Source organism: Protopterus annectens, chromosome 2.part0 (genome assembly GCF_019279795.1).
Source record: "Protopterus annectens isolate FY-2018-M chromosome 2.part0, PAN1.0, whole genome shotgun sequence".
Taxonomy (NCBI): Eukaryota; Metazoa; Chordata; order Ceratodontiformes; family Protopteridae; genus Protopterus; species Protopterus annectens.
The window spans coordinates 59,105,298-59,127,619 of record NC_056728.1 but is presented as its reverse complement, the minus strand read 5'-3'; the positions used below and the strand labels follow the sequence as shown (position 1 = coordinate 59,127,619).

Sequence of the window (22,322 nt, the reverse complement as noted above, 5' to 3'; positions counted from 1 at the left end):
AGTGCTTACCACTCCCACTGATAAGCTAGAAGGCTTCCCTCAACACAGAAAGGCTTGGGGGGCTCAGACGCTTACATACAAGTCCTGGATACAGCAAATCTGTATCTGGAACACTAGTTACAGGAAAGGTAGGAAACAGGCTTACAGTTTGTTTTTTTTGTTTTGTTTTTTTTAACAGAAAAGTAGCAAAAACAGTAGTAAAAAACAATTCACATGCAGCGCAAGCTAGCACACTTGAGTATGCAGCAATATTAGACCAAACACAGTTTAAAAAATGCAATTAAATTAAAAAGGACTAAAAGCAAGTGCAGAGAGAGCTTATTAGGTAGAATGTGGTAAAGAGATGGGACTGGGGGAGTGTCCCAGATCAAATCTACAGTGGGGCGGGCAACTACAAAAGCCACCAAATTTAAACTACAAACCAAAAATTGGGAGAGTGGGTGAGACAAAACAGTTTCAACAGAGATCTAAGCAACAACTAACAGTACAAACTTTAAAACCAAAAAAATATTCTCAGCTCTGTTTCTTTGCCGATCAGTCTCTCAGAACAGCGGGACAACAGTTTCAACACAGATCTAAGCAACGATTAAACTCTATAACCAAAAAAATATATACTCAGCTCTATATAACTGCAGATAATCTGTAAGGCAGTCTCTCAGAACAGAGGTTCCAGCAATTTGAATGCAGCTGTTACTTTACCAACTGAAGACACAGCAGAAAATGGGGGTAGGGTGGGGAACTCAGTTTCAACAGAGATCAAGCAACAACTAACAGTACAATGGGGCTTCCTGAGGCTCTGGGTCTCCGTGTTTTAGTTTAGGCAGAAGCAGACAAGTGCTTTAGGGGATGAAGAAACCGGACCTGAAATTGAGGATGTCTTGGGAGATATAACTCTCCTCATGGCATCGACAGCTCCTCTGCTCTGATGCGAAGGGACCGACAGATCCGAGGAAACAGTCGATACTCCCGGCACCGGGACAGTGGGCTCCGAACCAGACATAGGAGCCGAGCTCATCTGAGCCGAAGCCCTGAGAGGCAAAGTCAGAACCGACAAGTCGATTTGTCTATCCTCCCCAGACCCGACCAGAGAGTGTCAGCTCCTAGAGCCCACGATCCACACCGAGGACGTCAGAGTGAACGGAGCAGAAGATGCTGGAGCAAGCATCGGCTCTGAAGGCTCCACAATCAGCAAGTCCGACTCCTCCGGCTCCAAAGGACCAGTATGGCTCAGAGGAAGAGATATAGCTGGTAAAGGGATCATCAGCTCAAGCCGCCTGGGTTGGAGCCGATAATTTGGCAAAGGCTGGTGCCTGTAGAAGCTTCTGCACCACCCGATTCACATGCAAATCAGAAAGGCTAACAGAAGACCGGGATGATTGGACTGATGCTACCGACTGAAGTAGTGATTTAGGCATTTCGGATACCGGTTCCAAAACCGGGAACAGACTCCGAAAAGAAACGACAGTTGGCTCCGAGACCTGTGAAGCTGACTGTCAGACTCTCTTGATTTTTTGAATCCACAAAAGTCTTGGGAGGACTTGCTAGATCCATCCTGGTCACTCAAAGCCTCCTGAAAGGAAGGTTTCAACAAACCCCTGTCAATAGGCTTTCTTTTTCTCTCTTGAAGAACTCAAAGAATGGCATATAGAGCATATTTCTTGTAGGTGCAAGGCACCCAAGCAGCAGACACAATTCACATGGCAGTCAGTAACAGACATTTTCTGCCCACATTTAGGCATTTTTTAAACCCTGACTTAGGGTGTTTTTCCTTATCAGCCATGACAGAAATGGACACACCCAACAGCAATATCAATTAGCCTAATAAAAAAACAGGCTAACTATAAGCACACAGACACACACACAAGTCTTTTAAACTAAGGCCAACTAGAACTACTAATAAGCCTTACAAAACTAGGCTAAATATATGCACGCAGTCAAAAATTAAACCTAACAAGCGTGCGCACAGAGAATTTTAACAAGTAAATTAACTCAAAGTAATCACACACTAGTATTTTAACAATATATGTGACAAAAGGTCACTGAATAAAGAATTTTTTTGCCAAAGAAGTTAAATAGACCTACAAGAAAACGAGGCCAAATATATAGCTAATAAACAGCATACCGGGAAGGGAACTCTAGATAAAGCTTTAAGAGCTTATCCAACCCAAATAGCTAACTATAGTGAAAAACTAACAATTTTTGAAAATAGAAAATAATTTAAGTTTTACTGGCCCGAGCTATCAGGAACCTCCAATCAGTTGCAGTGGTAAACTAGATCTGAGGTAACTCAGGGTGCATCATGGGATAGGGACTTGGCCTCGAGCTACTTGAAATCCTCGAGCTTTGCAGTAGGTGCCGACTCGGAGCCGAGGGATCACTTCCAACCCATCAGTAAAGAATGAATGGTAAGACAGAACTTAACATCACACATTTATATCACGATCTAGCCAAAACACAACATGGTTGCTAAACTTTACCGCACTTTAGAAGTACCATTTTGTTTTAGTCAGAGTCTTGAGCTGGCAATATGTGCTAGAGCTGTACTTAGCTTGTCTTTTCAGTCTGGCAGCCCAAATGTTTACACTTTTGACCCAGCAAAATAAACTTCTTCCAGACGTCTCTCCTATGGAGGCAGCCATTGCTGACCACTTGATTTTCGAATGTCATAGGTGTTGCATGATGGGAGATGTAGTTCTGTAACCAGAGGAAAGACAGTAATGGTAGAAGATTGGTGTATAAATGCCTGTGTTAGGACTTGGGGATCAGATGTATTAATTTATTTCATTTTGGACGAATTAGTTAGCTGCTGTGGCTGTTCCTTCCTCCTGAAGTCCGTCCGAGATGCATGTTGCTTGCTGCTGTACAAAACAGTCAGTCACACCCCTTGAGTCCTCAGCTGAATTCCAACCAGCTGGCAGGCCGCTCATGATGCTGACGTCATCGCGCACATGATTACGTCAGCGGAAAATTGCCAAGGTGGAAAACAAATTTAAAAAAAGCCGGGAATAAAGGGGGCCAGTCAAATTCGTGGCACCCCATTATTTGGACCTCAAAATCGTTAAATGCCAAGGAATTCAGCACGGTTGAGAGGTATGGTACTCTTCCAGGGAACCTCTTCCACAGGATGTTCTGGACAAGTATCAGAAAAGAGGGAAGTTCCTCTATTGGAATTCTATCGAGGCCCATTGGAACTGGCTGTCCCTGTGGTACAGCCTTGATCAACTTAGAGCTTGGAACTGGAACTGATGGGAGTAAAAGGATAGGATCTGAAATAAGAAAAGACAGTTCTCTTCGGAGAGAAAAAGTCCTTTCTACCACCTCGAAGGACCACCCCGATGGCTGAGGACCCAGAAGAAGCCACCTCACGGATCAGAGCTTCGATGAGAGAATTGAACCCGAACTGTCTAGGGCTGAAGCTCCGAGGGGAAGTTATGATTTGACAACACCGGAGCCGAACCCCCCCCCCCTTGGGCATGATGCTGACACTTCAGCTCCAAGACCCATTCTGATCAGAGCAGAACTCATCAGGGAAACTGTCAGAGTGAAGGAGGAAGTTTTCCTTGGATCAGATGTAGAACATCTCGCAGATCTCAGATCCTGGGTCTCCGAAATCACAGGTCAGATTGGAGAAGGAGATAGAATGGAGTGTACATTCATGGATCAGGTAGGAGACAGAGCTGGCAGGATTCTCCATCTGGATCTGAGCCAAGAGAAACATTAGCATTATCCTATCGACATCTGCCTCTCAAACTTCTGAAGGACCTAGAAGATGCTGTGGAAGGGACCCTGGAATGTTTCTTAGGAGTTTGAAACAATTGTGCAAGAAAGAAGGGTGAAATGAGCTTTACCATATACTCAGAAGGTCTGTTCCTAGGAGATGTACTTGGCTTCAGATCCAAAGACTTGGGATCCAGAGGGGAAGTCATTGGAGGAGGTGAGAACTACTGGAGCTGAAACCTTCTGATCCAATGGTAGGCTTAAGAGATCAGATCACAGGATGTTGGATCCATAACTTTTCTGACTTTTTCCTTAGGTTCCAATGAAGACCGGAAGACTTCTGCAGAGACCTTTTCTTGAGCTCCGAGAAAGCCACTTTGCTAGACTTTGAGGGGGTTTGAGCTAAAAGTAATAGGCAGTATGCCTTTCAAAATAAGATTATACCTGTCAGCCAAAGCTGTAGGGTAAAAAGTAGAGCAGGCTGTATTTAGATGGTCAAGACCAAGGCAATAAACTCACTCCTTGTAGGCATCTGAGTTTGGGATCTTATGCCCACCAGAAGTGCATTTTAAAACTTGTAAATTTGTCAGACATTATAGCTACAGAGAAAAAAAAAAACTAACAGACAAAACAGAGACAGAATAAATATAAAGTTTTTTTTTTTTTTTTTTTTAAACAAAGGAGAGAGAGAGAGATAAAATTACCAACTTTGGTATTTAAAGGTGAAACCTTTTAAAACTAGGTAAAGGAAAGTACCAACAATGGTACAAAAGACTACTGAAAGTTTCGTAGAGAAAGACTGATAGAAAGGATCAAAAAGTTCCTAATGCTAGAAGAAAAAAAAAGATTTAAAATAGAAGAGTTTCAGACATTTCAGTACCAAATATCAAGAAAAACTTGCTTACAAATGGTCGGGTCAATAGCAGAACCTACATCTAACCACAATGGCGGCAAACTAAATTTGAGGTAACAAGGATGGAGTGGAGCATTATCAGAGTTGGATCCGAAGTCTGTAGTATGCAGTTGAGTCGGATCAGGTAAGTGACCCCATAAGTGAGGAAGAATGAAAAGGAAAATCTGATCTTTCAGTTACCATGAGGTCAGTCAGATCATCTCAGGAGATGCTACTGATTTAGTTCACCAATGACAATGGCAGAGAAGAATGCTCATGGTTCAAAATTAAATGCTTGGAGTCCCTACATTCCTTGAAACATGGAGAAGCAGAGGGGGTTGTCTTCATTCCTTGAGCAAAACATCTGTCATCACAACTCCAAGACAGGCTCAAATGCAGAAACCCAAACCACATCAAACTGGTGGGGACTGCTCATCCCTCCAGGGCCAGCTGACAGGGGCTTGATACCAGAAGATAGACAGGAATATGTGGTAACTTTGAAAGCACAGACACCCCAAAGTATGCTACAACCACCACATCCTCAACAGTGCAGATAGCACTGGACAGACTGCAACAATAAAAAGTCCATAAAGGATCTAAACTGGGGCACACCGAGAAGTCTTCACACAGGCCAGCAAAGCCTTGACCTCCTGCACCCTTTCTGCAGACAGGAATGCCTGACACAGAAGTGCATCCAATTCCGTACTGGCAAAGGTCATCATCTGAGATGGCTCAGGCCTTCTTCAAATGCATGAGCAAAACTCTTCCTCCCCAAAGGGTTGCAACCATAAAGTATCTACTCCACAGACACTATTATGAATCCCCTCTCGACAGGGCCACCATTAGTCAATTCTTCAAGTAGGGAAGCACAAGGACCCTTAGTGGAGATTCTGACCCTTGATGTGCAAAGAGACTATTTGGTTTAGCAATACCACCTAGCCACATAGGACAGTCAATATCAGAACTGACTTACCAGATGTGGGGTCTTGAAGTCAGAGGTCCAGACTTGGACAGAAATTGTCAGTATCTTCTTCCAGTTCAGACAGAGCCTCTATGATTTCTTTGGTGCATAGAGTCCGAGCCTGTCAGAGCTCTGCCAAAATGGCTTCATTTCCATAAAAAGAGGTATGTCTGGGGCAACCTGTGACCATACCACAAATCAAGAGGTCTTTTGTGAGACAGCCCTCCAAGCTGGGACAAAGAAGTCCCCCCCCCAAAAAAAAAGTAATCAGGACTGCAGCTTCCAAACTGATGGGGACGCGCCTCCTTTTAAATTTGGCCAGGGCTGGCACAGATGAGTGACAGCAGAAAAAAAATGGACCTGCATCAATCTGTGAGAGATCCTCTTCATTGAGGGTTTGCCCAATATAAAAGAAGGGGAGGTTTTGATATGATGGTGACTTGGGTTCATGAAAATAAGTGAGTACTTGTGTATTCTCCTTGAGTTAACCAGATTCTGGAAAGGCTGGAAGTAGAGAACCATCTGTAGAACAGGATGTCCAGATTAACTGGCCAGAGCTCCTGAGTCACATAATCCTGCACATATACACTTCTGAACCTGTTAACCCACCGACATCAGCACTGTCAAGATCCAGTGAACCCACATGGCAGCACACTGTAAATGTGGACAGTCTTGTTCAGCTCTTTGAGGACAGCGCAAAGCTCATCTAGTACCCGATCTATTAGGAAGGACCATTACCTAAACATAAGAAACATTTGGTAGAACTAAGCCCTAGAAGGGCAAGGAACCCCCTTCTTATTAAACCTGCCCACATCTTCCTACTCCATTGCAGGATTTCAAAAGGCTGTAGTCCCTGGACTCCATACTGCAGTGAGGAGATCATACAGGAATTTACATAAAGATACCGGGCCAATACCTCATTCTAATTAGCTAAGGACTTTTAAAGACAGTCATCTAAGAAACCAAAATGGTACTCATAAGGGGACTTCACACTGGTAAGGAGCCATGGCTATATCTACTCCTTTCCCAGACACACATTCAGATGCTTCTGAGGAATGGGGACCAAAGGTCAGTTCATGATTCACTTCAGTCTGAGGGTTTCTGAGCTAGGACAGAACTGCATGAGATCTAGCACTGGAATTGGCAACTAAAATGTTGAGACTTGCTTTGGAAGATCGCAAAATGCCGACACTGAATGGTTGAAAAAAAATGGACTTGCATATACTAAGTCCAAGATGACATTTTCTCAGAACAATTTATTTTCTTTGAGGTATGGCAATCCTGGAGCTAGTACATATAAAAGTTTGGGGGCTTGCCCCCCTTATAAAATGTTTAAAGAAAAGCGATGCTCAATATCTGTTCGCCTACATTTTTTTTCTTCATGTCAGCACTCTGCATTATGAGTACCAACATTTCAATAGAAGCCCTGGAATTAGGTTATGCTTCATAAGAGTGCATTTTGTACCTGCAAAAGCAGATGTTACCAAGACAGCTGGCAGACATTATGGCCCAGATGGATGCAAGTCTTAGACTAAGAGCACCAAATGGATCCTCATTCTGGGTTCTGGAAACAGGGGGGGGGGGCTCCTTAAGTCCCAAGTATTACCACGGAGCCCCAGCTGGGAGAAGAAAGAACCCCACGAACAAATAAATTCACAAGAATGCTCTAGCTGTTCAGCAAAAAAACATGAAGTGTTTTCACCCTGGGATGCATCCCCCAAAGGTGGTGGTCAGGGGTGCACCTCTCAGGTCATTCACCAGTCAGCAAAGTGGAAGTGGGGTACTCTACTAGTCAAAAGTAAGGAACATAATACACAGGCAGTAAAGCCATCCTAGAATGACTAAGGGATGTCTGCCTGTGAATACATTAAAGGTTATTTGGCTGAAATGAACAAACCAAACAGGTTTCTCATAAGAATGCTGAACATGGACTGCAAAGCCTCCCTCATCCCACTAATTACAACTAGATAAGATATTGTCAAGTGCTGGGAAAGTTCACAAATTCTTCACTGGAAAATTCTTATCAGTCTCAACCAGATGAGATTTGACACTCAGACACATGAAAATCCCTGAGGGAGGATATATCAAAGAGGGTGTCACCTCTGTCCGCTTCATTTCTTTCACATTCATTACTGCCTGCATTCCCCATTCCTTTCAGCTTCTAAAAGTGCTCCTGCACAAACCTGGTGCTGCAGAAGGAATCATCCCCCAGTGTCTGCAGTGGGCTCTGTCAAATGACACCATTCCTCAAAAAAAGAGGGGCATGCCAAGAGATGCCATGAGCCCCTTCATCTAGTCTCTTTGGATGCCTGGGTTGAAAGGTTGATATGGTACTGCCTTACTTTGTGCTACTCTCCTTAAAAAAAAAAAAAAAAAAAAAAAGGTCAGATGATAATCTTAGCATATGGCTTTATATCAGAGATACACGCATAGCAATGATCCTTTTAGCTTGCCCCATCTCAATGAAAAATTGTAATGCACAAGTTTGCGCTCTCTCACTGCCTCTGATGCTGATGGCTGTCACAATGGACTACAAGATATTCTGCCTCTAGTGTCATGTTCTACTCACAATGTTGAAATCTCAAAACCCTTTTCCACTGTTTTTTTTTTACTCTACAGGGAATTCTTTTACTAAATGTGATTAACTAATGAAATTCATATGACATCTATTCTTTTTATGCATATGCATTTTTTTACATCAGCCCACAGCATAACAGAATAAATCTGAGTTCATCCAGTAGATGACCACAGCAAAAAACAAAACTCTGAATTCCCCAGCTAATTTATACAACTGCTACAGCTGATCCCAGAGACATGACAAGCCTGGAAATCAGAGCTACAAGAGGAAGAGAAGAAAAATAGCATGTCGTAGAAAAAGCATGGTGGAAGCCACTTCAAAGCAGAAAGGATGGGTTCACTTGGAGGTATGTTGGGCAGACTTGACTTGCAACAGCGAACACTGCATCCCTTTGGTATTGATTTTTCTGAGCCTATCTGCTTTGTAAGCCTAGCGTTTCCTCCTCCTGGTATCAGACCCTTAACACTTATTGACAACTTGATATATTTACATTTTACTGAGGCTCTGATTTTATTACCTTTGTTTTGCTGACCATGTTCATATCAGTTCATTATGCCAGCTGCTGTCAACAAGATTAGATTATGGTACCATTTTGCGTTTGGTTTTTACATTACTTGCAACCTGCAACTCACTAGTTGAGATTAGCGTATGATCTGCTTCATTTGATTACTCTGCAGTTTTTAGCTTGTAATCTCTTTTCATTCAAATACATTACTTCAGGCTCATCTTTTTCATTTTATATTATGGACAATGTTCATTTTCTTTTCATTCTTACTTGATTTTGAACTACTTAGCCGATTACTGTATCATAATCTTCTGTACTATTACTTATCAGTGTTTATAGTCATATAAGCACTTAAACTTTATCAAGGCTTTGGCAACTTGACACATCAAATGAGGGAAATTGTACATGGCAAAAGTCAGGATAAACTCCAGATTCTGGTAGCTCTCGGGAAGGGGATGGGACAGGCTCAGAGGATATGGACATCTTGAGATTCAGAAAGGCTTACTGCAGGGTGGAAGCCTCAATTCAAATGAATCAAAAAGGTACCGTGATGCAGAAACAGAGACTGCTTTCCTGCTAAAGTTTTCACCAAGTGGAGGCCAATGCACAGACAGCAGTTTTGCATGCTAATGCTCCAATCTGGAGGCATAGCTGTGCTCTTCCCCGGACATGGCTGTGGCTCTAGTGTCAAAAGATCTCAGAAAATTTTCTGTTCACATACCCGCACCTACACATTCTCAAGGTGTTATCAAAGGCCAAGAAAACATCATCTATGGGGCCAGACAACATACCAGGCTGTCTACTTGTCAGCCTAAAACATGACTTGTCTGATTCCCTACAGGCACTATTCAATATCAGCCTCAAATCAGGTTTTGTGCCAGATGAATGAAGGACAGTCATTTCCTTGTACAAAGGTGGGGATTTAAGCAACCTGAGTAATTATAGATTCCTAAGCCTGAATACTAGTCTCATTTGTAAGGCTATGAGCAGGATCGTTATGAAATTACAAGGATATACATAACCTATAGATTCTCAACTCAACCCAACTCAGTTCAGATTCATCAAGGGCAGGTCCTGCCTAAATAACCTAATTGACTTCTTCAAAGAAGTTACTGAAGTAATAGAGGAGGGCAAAACAGTGTACACCACATATCTACACCTTGCAAAGATGTCCAGCACCATCCCACACACTGACATTGTAGATGAATTCTCCCAGTTAATTGTCAACATATATGTTAATCACTGGAGAGCAAAGTGCCTCACAAACGGAACATAGGAAGCTTGGGGTGGGTGACTATCTTCTCCAAAAGACCTGTCACTAGTGGTAAACCCCAGGGTTCAGTCAATGGGCCACTACTCTGGCATTTACTTCTCGGAAGTCAAAGCTAATGTTAGGGTTTGTGATCGATCAAGTTTGCAGAAAAATGCAAACTTAATGCCATCATAAACTCTCCAGTGGCTGCCAAGATACTCCAAGAAGGTTTGTCCAAAACAGATAGCAGATGTCAAAAAGTACAGTTGTGTACACTTACCATAAATGTAGATGTTAAGAGTGTATTCACTGTTGCAGTCATTACATTTGGGTTATCTGCCTGCAGGTAGCCCTCAGCTGGCCTGAATACCAGAGTCTTGGATTCCTGCGTCATATGCTCTCTCTTCTTCCATGACGTCAGGTCGTTAGGGGTATAAAATATGCAGCAGACGCCAATACATCAGTTTTTCTTGCCCCAAATGTCAGGTGCCCCCACAAAGGGAAACAATTGTATGCTAAGTTACACCTCCAACAAAAAGCAAATACACCAGAAAGCTTAAAACAAGAAGCAAAGGTAGAGCCAAGAGACGTCAGGAGGATGGAGGGAGGATAACCAGGACTGCAAAAGTGAATACACTAACATCTACATTTATGGTAAGTGTACACAACTGTACTATGTTCTTCGTGCTTCACTGTTGCAGTCATTACATTTGGGTAGATTCTCAAAGCTAAGGAAGGGAGGAGGAAGTTAGAGAGCATTAGGGCCAGCTATTAAGCCCTGCAAAACTGCAGTGGCAAAACCAGCTCTGGATTTAGAACAAATAGGCATGCGGCAATGTTTGGTGAAGGTATGTACAGAGCTCCAGGTAGCAGCTTCTAGGATGTCCCTGGTAGGGACCCTGCTGAGAAAGGCTGTAGAGGTAGATGCAGCCCTGGTGAAATGTGAACTTATCCTCTGTGGGGTAGGTTTTCCATGGTGCTTATAGCAGAACTGAATGCAAGGGCTATCCATTTAGAAATGGTTTGCTTTGAAATGGCCTTCCCCTCTGCCCTTGCAGCAAAGCCAACTTAGCAGCTGTTCAGATTTTCTGAGAGGCTTAGTCCTGTCCAAATAAAATCTAAATTTTCTGTGCATGTCCAAAGAGTGTAGGATTCATTCTCCTTTGTTTTGTGGATTTGGAAAAAAAGGTAGGCAAATAAATGGACTGATTTAAAACCACACTAGACATCACCTTGGGCATAAAGGAAGGCTTACTCCTGAGGGAAACCCTGTCTGCATGGAAGATAATGAAGGGCGCCACTGCCATGAGGGCCTGCAATTCAGACGCTCTTCTTGCTGAAGTGATGGCTAGAAGGAAGGCTGTTTTCAAAGAAAGGAATTTCAACTCTGCAGTTGCAGCTGGTTCAAATGGAGGGAGAGTGAGCTTTTCCAATACAAAGCTAAGGTCCCAGGCTTGAGTAGGGGCTCGCCTGGGGGGGGGGGTCTTAAATTTTCAGCCCCTCTGAGGAACTGCTTTAACAGGGGGTGAGAGAAGAGGGGTGGTTCAGTATTATAATGTGCTGAAAGTGCAGAGGCATGAATTTTAATTGACAAGAAGGATAGGCCCTTGTGGAGCATTTCTGTTAAGTACTGAAGAATATGAGGTAAACTGGGAACTGTAGTGCCCATATCCTGGGTCTGGGTCCAGGAACAGTATCTTTTCCACTTTTCAGCATAGGATTTTCTAATACTAGGTTGCCTTGCTTCCAGAATGACATCTAGCACCGGCTTACTGAGGGATGCCATTGGAGAGCTCAAGGAATTAGCCAGGCTGCAAGGTTCAGGGTTTGAAGCTGAGGGTGCAGAATCTGGCCCACCTGCTGCGACAGCAGGGTAAGTGCCTGAGGTAGTTGCCATGGATCCAGCAGTATCATGCGGCGCAAGAGGGGGTACCAGTGCTGGCGAGGCCAGTCTAGTGCAATAAGAATTGTCCTTGGTTTGTCCTGTTTGTTCTTCAGCAGGACCTTCGAGAGCAGAAGCAGAAGGGGAAAGGCATAAACCAAGAAGCTTTCTCCGGTAAAGGACAGGGCATCCACTTTCCAAGCTTGACTGTGGGGAGTCCTTGTGCAGAATTTGTCCAATTGGTAGTTCTGGGGTGGAGGCAAACAGGTCTGTCTCTCGAGTCTCCCATTTGTTCCTCAAGAGGTTGAATATCTTTGGTTCCAGTTTCCATTCGTGTGGGTCCATGAGATTTCTGCTTAGGTAGTCTGCCAGTGAATTTAGCTTGCCTGGCAGGAATTGAGCTTGTAGGTGCACTTGGTAGCTCAAGGCTGTGTTCCACAGAGCCATGGCTAGTCTGCAGAGAGGGTACAAGTGGGTTCCCTCCTGCTTATGTACCACATAACTGTGGTGTTGTCTGTATTTACCAATAATTATCCTGGAAGGATGTGGTCCTTGAAGGCTGTCAGGGAATTTACAGCTAACATTTCTTTTTGGTTGATAAGCAGGTGCATCTGACTCTGGTTCCATTTGCCCTGAATGCACAGCCTTGCCAAGTGAGTCCCCCATGCATAGTCTGATGCGTCTGTTGTTAGGGTTTGTGTGGCAGGGGGTAGATTGAAAGGGAGCCCCTTGTTGAGGTGGCAGGCTTCTGCCCACCAAAGGAACTCTGTCTTTATACAAGGAATGATAGGAATCATTGATTCCAGGTCCTGAGAATGTTGACACCATAGGCTTTTTAGATACCATTGTAGTTTCCTCATATGCAGTCTTGCATATGGAATTAGTAGAATGCAAGTGACCATGAACCCCAGGGCTTGCAAAATTTTCCTTGCAGATAGCTGGGTCTTTGTGACCAGTAGTTTGACGTAGGTTGTCAAATAGATTTGTTTCTCTGGCGTGAGTTAAGCCATCTGGGAAGTTGTGTTCAAGCTTGCTCCCAGGAATACAATCTGTTGGCAGGGTACTAGGTGAGATTTCGTTTCGTTTATGGTGCACCCCAGTGAGGTTAGAAGTTTCTTTACGAATGCCAGATGTTTTATTAGCATGTCCTGGCTTTCTGCCTGAATCAGAGAATCATCCAGGTATGGGTATATTTGAATATTTCTCTGCCTGCAAAATGCAATGGCTGGAGCTAGACACTTTGTGAATACCCTGGGTGCAGTAGATAAGCCAAAGGGAAATGCAGAGAACTGATGGAGCCTTCTCTGAAGCATAGGTATTTCCTGCAAGATTCCCTTATTGGAATGTGCAGGTAAGCTTCCTTTAAGTCCAAGGTTGACAACCAGGCATCTTTGCCTAGCATAGGAAGCAGCTGTTGAAGTGTTAGCATTTTGAATTTTGGGATTATTAAAAAGGTTTTTTAGAATAGAGAGGTCCAGGATAGGACGCCAGGAGCTGTCTTTTCTGGGTACCAGAAAAAGTCTTGAATAAAAAACTTGTCCCCTTTCTTCTGCTGGGACAGGTTAAATAGCCCTGATACTTGAGAGAGAACCTGCTGTTGAGCCTCTGGCCCACTGATTTGGGGGTAGGTCTGGCCAACCTTTTGGGGTTGGGTAGGGTGTGGAAGTGGAATCTGTATCCTTTGAAAACTATATTTAAAACCCATTTGTCCTGGGTAATGGATTCCAAGTTTTTGCATGCAGGGCAAGCTTTCCTCCTAAGGGAGCAGGCCATTGGGCAGGGCTTGGAAAGGTTAAGGTTAAATCATTGTGATTTTTCCATAGGGGGTGTTTTACTACTTCCTGCTTTGAAAGTGGGAGCCCCCCACTGCTTAGGCCTGTGAGTACCTTGAGACAGTAGCCTATGTGGTCTGCTGTTCCTGGGTTTGGACTGAAGACTTGGAAGAGACAGGAAAGGACCAGTTCTTAGAAGGCCAATGCCTACTAAATCTGGAAGGCTGTGCTTGCAGGAAATCTATAACAGTTAGCATAGATTTAGCTTTTTCCTCCATCTTTTTAAGTACTACTTCTGCTTTGTTGCCAAACAGGTGGTCTTGGTTTGAGGGAGCATTCAGTAATTTAGCTTTAACATGATCTGGCAAAGTTTGCTCCTTAAGTCAAGCATGCCTTCTAAGAACAGACCCAGTGACAGCAGCCTACAATAATGCCTCTAAGGAGTCAAAACCACATTGCAAAGTATGTCTACCAACTTGTCCAGCAGAATGCATTAAATCCTGTAATTCTTTATTTTCAGTACAGTCAGGAATCAACATCATTTTCCGTTTAAGTAATCCAGTAATATGTTGTTGATAACATATGAAACTGGCAGTTTAAGGCCCTAATGGCCAAAGTAGCAGAAGTGTATACCTTCTTACCCCATCTGTCCAGGGCCCTGGAATCTCTATCAGAGAGGGGTAGGGTTTTGGCAGGAGTAGCCTTAATGTCTTTGGGTCCCTGTGAAATGGTCTCTGGGTTCGCAGTAGGATTCTTAAAGGGGAACCTGTGAGAGTCAGGTATTCTGTAATACCGGTCAGGTTTCTTGAGAGCCGGAGGTAAAGAGTCTGGGACCAGGCTAGATTCCAAGAAGGCATCATCTACAATGTCCAGTACAGGAGGGATAGCTAAAGGCCTGTGTTGAGGTAGGAGTAAGAATTCCCCAAGCCTCTTTTTGGAACCAGAGTAATCCTGGCTTTCCAGCGGAAATGCTCCCCAAGAGTGTGGAAAGTTTAACCAAAAGAGAAATCTCCTGGAGGGGAAGCAGAGGGAATGGAGTCCCCTGCATCAGAATCTTCATAGGTAGATAAGGTCAAATCCTGGTTATCAGAAGAGAAATTTCAGAATCATGATCAGAAGGAAAATCAGTTATAGGTCTCTTAGAGGGAGAAGGTTGGCTTCCCCTAATTAGAGTAATAAGGTCTTCAGTCATTCTTATCATTTGTCTTTTGGGCATATGGGCCTGACCATGCGGTTTGGACGTCTGTTTTCTAGGAGTGGATCGAGTTTTAGGCCTAGAAGAAGATGGCGTCTGTTTGATATGCACGTCAGTAGGCCCGAATACACCCTCAGAAGCCAGTGCCTGCACAGCGGCTCCGGACCCATCCAAGGTAGCGACATCCGCAGGTTCCATAGTCGAAGAAGCATCTTGCGGCATACTGGACTCCAAATGGGTCTCAGTAGAGGCCTGCAAATCTGAAGTAGTGAGTATCAGGGGCTGCGAAAGTGCCTCACGGAGGACCGGCAAACTGGCGACTAGTTTAAAAGAAGCGTCGACAGCAGCTTTGTACCTATGCGGTCTATCTTTATGCTTTTTTCGGAATGTCTGTAGTCGGATGGCTTACTGAAGCCATTTCTGCATAATTAAACAGAGTACTGAAATAGTTTGATGTGAAAATGAACAGACGACGAATAGTTCGAGGATTGAATAAGGCACAAAACTGACAGCAAGGGACTTCGTGGCCTGGGCCTAAGCAAGGAACGCAGTATGAATGAAAATCTTTGAGGTATTTGCTTTCCACAAGTAATACAATTGTTAACTTTTACTGACACTGGTTTAGAGCAAGAAAAAGGATCCCCAACGGGGTACTTAGCTTTTTTGAAGACTTTGGTTATGAAACTCGAAAACGAAAATTTCAGGAGTCAGACTTGCGAACTGTTTCTGCTTCTGGCACCGCATGGCAAGAAAGACTGATGTAATGGTGTCGGCTGCATGCTTTATAACCCTGACTACCGGACATCATTGAAGAAGCGACAGCAACCGACGCGGGACCAAAGACTTTAATAATCAGGCTGGCTGTGGGCTACCTGCAAGCAGATAACCCAATGTAATGACTGCAACAGTGAAACACGAAGATCATCTACGCAGGGTCTTAGTGCAAATGCTTGGCAAACAGAATACTGTACATGGCTGTAAGAAGCACCCAAACAAGAGACACTGCTCATTGCCATCCTTATGGGAAATCTACCTCCCACACTGACATTTTCCCTTTCTTGATGACATGTAAACCCACAACACTGAAAAGGAAAGAAAAGAAAAGCTAAGAAGAAACTCCAACAGAGCACTTACCTGAAACATGGCTCAATAACCAGAACAGAAGCATTCATACTGATGTTCAATAATGGCATTCTGATTGGCAACAAAGTTGTTCTGAGGTATGTACTTCTGTATGCCACCATTATGCACTATGCCTTGAGTGGAGAGCATACATGTGACGTATGTCTATAAAAATCTAAGGCTTTGGTATACTAGCCAGACACTGGGCTACCCTTGGCAGGAATCCCTTTAGTAAAGAATACTGCAACAGTGATACACAGAAGGACATCTACAAATGCAAGCCATTTTTAAATAAGGTCTTAAACCACATTTCCACATTGCTTACTCCATTTTACACAACAGTTATGAGCCAATTACTAATATAGCCCCAAGCCACATTCCATAATATATTTATTTTTACTGAGCTACTATCTGAAACTTTCTTAAAAATCAAACACTACATTCCTTTACTGTATTCTTGGACTAAAATGGCCATTTAAGCTTGACCACCTTCAGCTGCCAGCCTAAAAGCACTTGATACACACTGATAGTTCATTGCCTGATTCTTATTACTGCTTAGGTAGGTTGTCACTATAGTACAGTTGTGTACACTTACCATAAATGTAAATGTTCGAGTGTACTCTCACTGTTGCAGTCATCACACTTGGGTTATCTGCCTGCAGGTTAGCCCTCAGTCAGCCCGAATACCAGTGTCTTGGGATTTCTGCATCGGATGCTGTCGCTTCTTCCATGACGTCAGGTCATCAGGGGTATAAAACAGGCAGCCGACGCCATTACATCAGGTTTTCTTGCCCCAGATGTCAGGAGCCCCCCCCAAACAGGAAGCTAGTATAGGTGTGGAACACCACCAGTAAAAAGTAAATACAGCTGCCATAACAAATGGCCCTACAGAGGATAGGTAGAAAGGATAGAGAAAAACAGGGGGCTGGAGGGAGGGAAACCAGGACTGCAACAGTGAATACACTCAAACATCTACATTTATGCTAAGTGTACACAACTGTACTATGTTCTTCGTGTTTCACTGTTGCAGTCATCACACTTGGGTTGATTCCCAAAGCTGAGGAAGGGTGGAGGCAGTCAAAAGTGTTGGGGCTGGCTAGCAGACCTTGTAAGACTGCTGTAGCAAATCCAGCTCTGGATTTAGAAAAAATAGTTAAGTGGTAATGCTTGGTGAAGGTGTGTACAGAACTCCAGGTTGCAATTTCTAGAATGTCCCTGGCAGGGACTCCCCTGAGAAATGCTGTAAAGGTGGAAGTAGCCCTAATGGAATGTGTTCTGATCGCCTATGGGGTAAGTTTTCCATGGTGCTTGTAGCAGAAATGAATGCAGTGTGCTATCCATTTGGAAATGGTTTGCTTTGAAATGGCCTTGCCCTCTGCCCCTGTAGCAAAGTTGACTAGCAGCTGGCCAGATTTTCTGAAAGGTTTAGTCCCGTCAGGGTAGAACCTGAGCTGTCTGTGCATGTCCAAGGAGTGCAGGATCCTTTCCCCTTTATTTTGAGGATTAGGGAAGAAGGCTGGCAAATGGATTGACTGGTTTAGAGCCACACTGGACACCACCTTAGGCATAAAGGATGGGTTAGTCCAGAGGGAAACCCTGTCAACATGGAAAATAATGAAGGGTTCCACAGCCATTAGTGCCTGTAACTCAGACACTCTTCTAGCTGAGGTTATGGCTAAAAGCAAGGCTGTTTTCCAAGAAAGGAATTTTAACTCTGCTGAAACCGCAGGTTCAAAAGGGGGAAGCGTGAACTTTTCCAGTACAAAGTTAAGGTCCCAGGCAGGGGTGGATGCTCTCATAGGGGGCCTTAAGTTGTTAGCCCCTCCCAGGAACTGTTTGAATAGAGGCGGCTCAGTATTATAATGAGCTGAGATGGTAGAGGCATGAATCTTAATGGAGGAGAAGGATAGGCCTCTGTAGAGTAGCTCTGCTAGGTAATCAAAGATTCGAGGTAAGGAGGGCACAGCTGTGTCCCTTCCTTGAGACTGATTCCAAGAACAATATATTTTCCACTTTTCAGCATAGGATTTCCTAGTACTAGGCTTCTGGCCTCAAGAATGACATCCAGCACCTGTTTGCTGAGGATTACTGGTGGAGTATTCAGGAGATAAGCCAGGCTGCAAAGTTTAGGCTTTGCAGCTGTGGATACAAATCAGTCCCTCCTGCTGAGGAAGCAGGGAAGGTGTCTGATGAATGTGCCAGGGAGGCACTGTTGTCAGACTGCGTAAAAGTGGGTACCAGTGCTGACGTGGCCAGTCTGGGGCAATAAGAATTGCCCTTGGGCTGTCTTGTCTGATCTTGAGTAGTACACCTTTGAGAGGAAGGGCAGAGGGGGAAAGGAATAAATTGAGAGGTTTTCCCATTTGAAGGATAAGGCATCCACCTTCCAGGCCCTGCTGTGAGGGTTCCTGGTGCAAAATATGCTCAACTGGTGGTTCTCGGGGGAGGCAAAGAGGTCCATCTCCGGTGTTCCCCACCTCTGGATTAGAAGGTTGAAGGTGTTGGGCTCCAATTTCCACTCATGTGGGTCCAGGAGATTTCTGCTCAAGTTGTCTGCCAGTGAATTCTGTTTGCCTGGCAGGAATTGAGCTTGCAGATGCACTTGGTTGCTCAAGGCTGTGTTCCACAGGGCCATGGCTAACCTGCAGAGTGGGTACGAATGGGTACCCCCTGCTTGTTTACGTACCACAACTGTGGTGTTCTCTTTTTATCAGCAGCTGTCCTGGATGGATTAGGCATCTGAAGGCTGTCAGAGCATACTGTACAGCTAACATCTCTTTTTGACTGATGTGCAGGAGAATTTGTTCTGGGCTTCACTTGCCCTGAATGCATTTGTCTGCCATGTGAGCCCCCCCATGCATAGTCTGATGCCTCTGTAGTCAGGATTTGGGTAGCAAGGGGATGAGTGAAAGGCAGTCCCTTGTTGTGGTTGTATGCTTCTGTCCACCAAAGGAACTCTGCCCTTAGACAAGGTATGATAGGAATGACTGTTTCCACGTCCTGAGAATGTTGGCACCAAAGACTTTTTAGGTACCACTGAAGCTTCCTCATATTCAGTCTTGCATATGGAATTAGCAGAATGCATGGCGCCATGAACCCTAGGTCTTGCACTATTTTCCTTACAGATAGCTGGGTTTTGGTGGCCATTTGTTTGAAGTACTTGCTCAAAATAGACCTGTTTTTCTGGAGTGAGAAATGCCATCTGGGAAGTTGTGTTCAGGCTTGTTCCCAGGAATACAATTTTTTGGCTGGGCACCTGCTGTGATTTCTTTTCATTGGTGGTGTACCCCAATGAAGATAGGAGTCTTTTTACAATGCCAGGTGCTGAAGTAGCAATTCCTGACTGTCCGCCTGAATCAGGCAATCATCCAAGTATGGGAAATTTTGGATATTTCTCTGCCTGCAGCACACATTGGCTGGAGCCAGGCACTTGGTGAATACTTTGGGCGCAGTTGATAAGCCAAAGGGAAGTGCGGAGAACTGATGGTGCATAGAACCTGCCCTGAAGCGTAGATATTTCCTGCAAGACTCCCTTATGTGGATGTGCAGCTAAGCTTCTTTTAAGTCTAGGGTGACTAAGCAGGCATCCTTGGCTAGCATAGGGATAAGCTGTTGCAGGGTAAGCATTTTGAATTTTGGGACCACCAGAAAAGAGTTGAGAATTGATAGATCCAGGATTGGGCGACAACAGCCCTCTTTTCTGCGCACCAGGAACAGTCTGGAGTATAAATACTGTCCCCTTTGTTCTACTGGAACAGGTTCAATGGCCCTGATATTGAGCAGGGAAAGTACTTGCTTTTGAGCCAGGTCTGGAAACCCGCTTGGGGTTGGCAGGGAATGGAAGTAGAATCTGTACCCCCTGGGATACAATGTTTAGAAAGTACAGTTGTGTACACTTACCATAAATGTAGATGTTCGAGTGCATTCACTGTTGCAGTCATTACATTTGGGTAATCCTGCTGGCAGGTTGCCCTCAGTCGGTCAGCATTCCAAAGTCTTGGGTCCTGTGTCAGCTGCTGTGGCCCCTTCCCTGACGTTAGGTCGTCAGGGGTATAAAAGAAGCAGCAGACGCCATTTTCTTCAGTTTTTCTTGCCCCAGATGTCAGGTGCCCCCCTAAAAGGGTAGCCAAAATTTATATATATATATATATATATATATATATATATATATATATATATATATATAAACACATGCACCAATATAAACTTTACCTTCATCTACAAGCAAATACACCACATAGGTTGTATAAATCAGAGAAGGAAAGAAAAGTTCCAGCAGAAAAAAGGGGGATGGCGAGTGGGTAACCTGGACTGCAACAGTGAATACACTCGAACATCTACATTTATAGTAAGTGTACACAACTGTACTATGTTCTTCGTGTTTCACTGTTGCAGTCATTACATTTGGGTAGAGTCCCAAAGCTATGGTTGGGAGGCTGGGGCTAAACAGTATTAGGAGCGGCTATGAGGCCCTGCAGAACTGCAGTGGCAAAACCTGCCATGGATTTAGAGTAGAGTGGCAGATGATAGTGCTTTGTAAAGGTGTGCACTGAACTCCAAGTAGCAGCCTCCAAAATGTCTTTGGTTGGTACTCCTCTGAGAAAGGCTGCTGAAGTGGCTGCAGCTCTGGTTGAATGTGGCCTAATGCCCTTAGGCACTGGCTTGCCATGGTGTAAATAGCAGAAACTAATGCAGTGGCCTATCCACTTTGACATAGTCTGCTTTGAGATAGCCTTTTCCTTGTGATCCTGCAGCATATGCCATTAGTAATTGCTCTGTCCTCCTGAAATCTTTGCTTCTGTCCAAGTAGAATCTAAGCTGTCTGTGTACATCCAAAGAATGCAGAATTCTCTCCCCCTTGTGGGTTTGGATAAAAAGTTGGCAGATGAATAATTTGGTTAAGAGCCACACTGGACACCACCTTAGGCATAAATGTTGAGTTTGTCCTCAGAGAGACCCTTGTCTGGATAAAAAATGATAAAAGGTTCCACAGCCATGAGTGCCTGTAGCTCTGAAACTCATCTTGCAGAAGTTATTGCTAGGAGCAGAGCTGTTTTCCAGGATAAAAACTTTACATCAGCAGTAGCAGTTGGCTCAAAAGGAGGCAGGGTGAGTTTTTCCAAGACATAGTTGAGGTCCCATGCAGGTATTGGTGATCTCCTTGGAGACCTTAAATTTTTGGCTCCTCTGAGGTACTGCTTTAATAAAGGATGAGAAAAGATTGGTGGCTCTGTATTGTAATGAGCCGAAATGGCAGAGACATGAATTTTAATTGATGAAAAAGATAGGCCTTTGTCCAGCATCTCAGTTAAGTATTGCAAAATCTGAGGAATATTTGGTACAGCTGTATCAGTTCCCTGTGCCTGGTTCCAAGCACAGAATCTCTTCCATTTCCCAGCATAGGATTTTCTAGTACTAGGTCTTCTGGCTTCCAAAATGACATTCATCACAGCTTTACTGAGCGGTGAGTTTTGTATGGCTACATTATCCACCATGCTGCCAGGTTTAAAGTACTGAGTTGGCTGTGCAGGATCGGATTGTTTTGCTGGGACAGTAGATGAGGTATTTGAGGTAAGGTCCAAGCTGGGCATTGAGACAAGTTCCTTAGGATACCAGTACTGGCGGGGACAGTCTGGGGCAATCAGTATCATCTTTGGCTTCTCCTGTCTGACCTTTAGGAGTACCTTGGAGAGGAGAGACAGTGGAGGAAAGGCATATACTGATAGGTTTTTCCAGCTGAAAGATAGGGCGTCCACTTTCAATGCTTGTCTGTGATAAGTCCTTGAGCAGAATCTTTTTAGTTGGTAGTTGTGAGGGGAGGCAAATATATCTATGTCCGGGCATCCCCATTTCCTTGTTATGCTGAAGACTTGTGGATCTAGCTGCCACTCGTGGGGATCCATGAGGTTTCTGCTTAGTTCGTCTGCCAGAGTGTCTTCCTTTCCTGGCAGGAATTGTGTCTGCAGATGTACTTAGTAAATCAATGCTGTGTCCCACAAAGTCATGGTTAGTCTGCAAAGGGGGTAAGAATGTGTGCCCCCCTGCTTGTTTATATACCACATGACCGTGGTGTTGTCTGTCTTTATCAGTAGTGGTCTCAGATGAAGTAGGTCCTTGAAGGCTGTCAGGGCATTTTGAACAGCTAGCATCTCTTTTTGATTGATATGTAGATGCATTTGGTTTGAGGACCATGTGCCCAGAATGCATCTTCCTGCTATGTGGGCCCCCCCAGGCATAATCTGATGCATCCGTTGTTGGTGTCTGCCTGGCTGGGGGTAATGCGAATGGCTGCCCCTTGTTCTGGTGACAAGCCTTCGCCCACCATCGAAACACCTGTTGCAGGCTGGGAATGAGAGTAATCATTGTTTCCAGGCTGTGGCAATGTTGAGTCCAAACACTTTTTAGGTACCACTGAAGTTTCCTCATATGCAGTCTTGCATATGGAA

At 44.2% G+C, this 22,322-nt stretch overlaps 1 protein-coding gene across 1 annotated transcript in view; it reads right to left on the bottom strand.

Moving 5' to 3' along the window:
- The window catches only part of UBE2G2 (ubiquitin conjugating enzyme E2 G2), a 435,886-nt gene that overhangs the window by 133,832 nt on the left and 279,732 nt on the right, over positions 1 to 22,322 (bottom strand). The window lies entirely within an intron of this gene.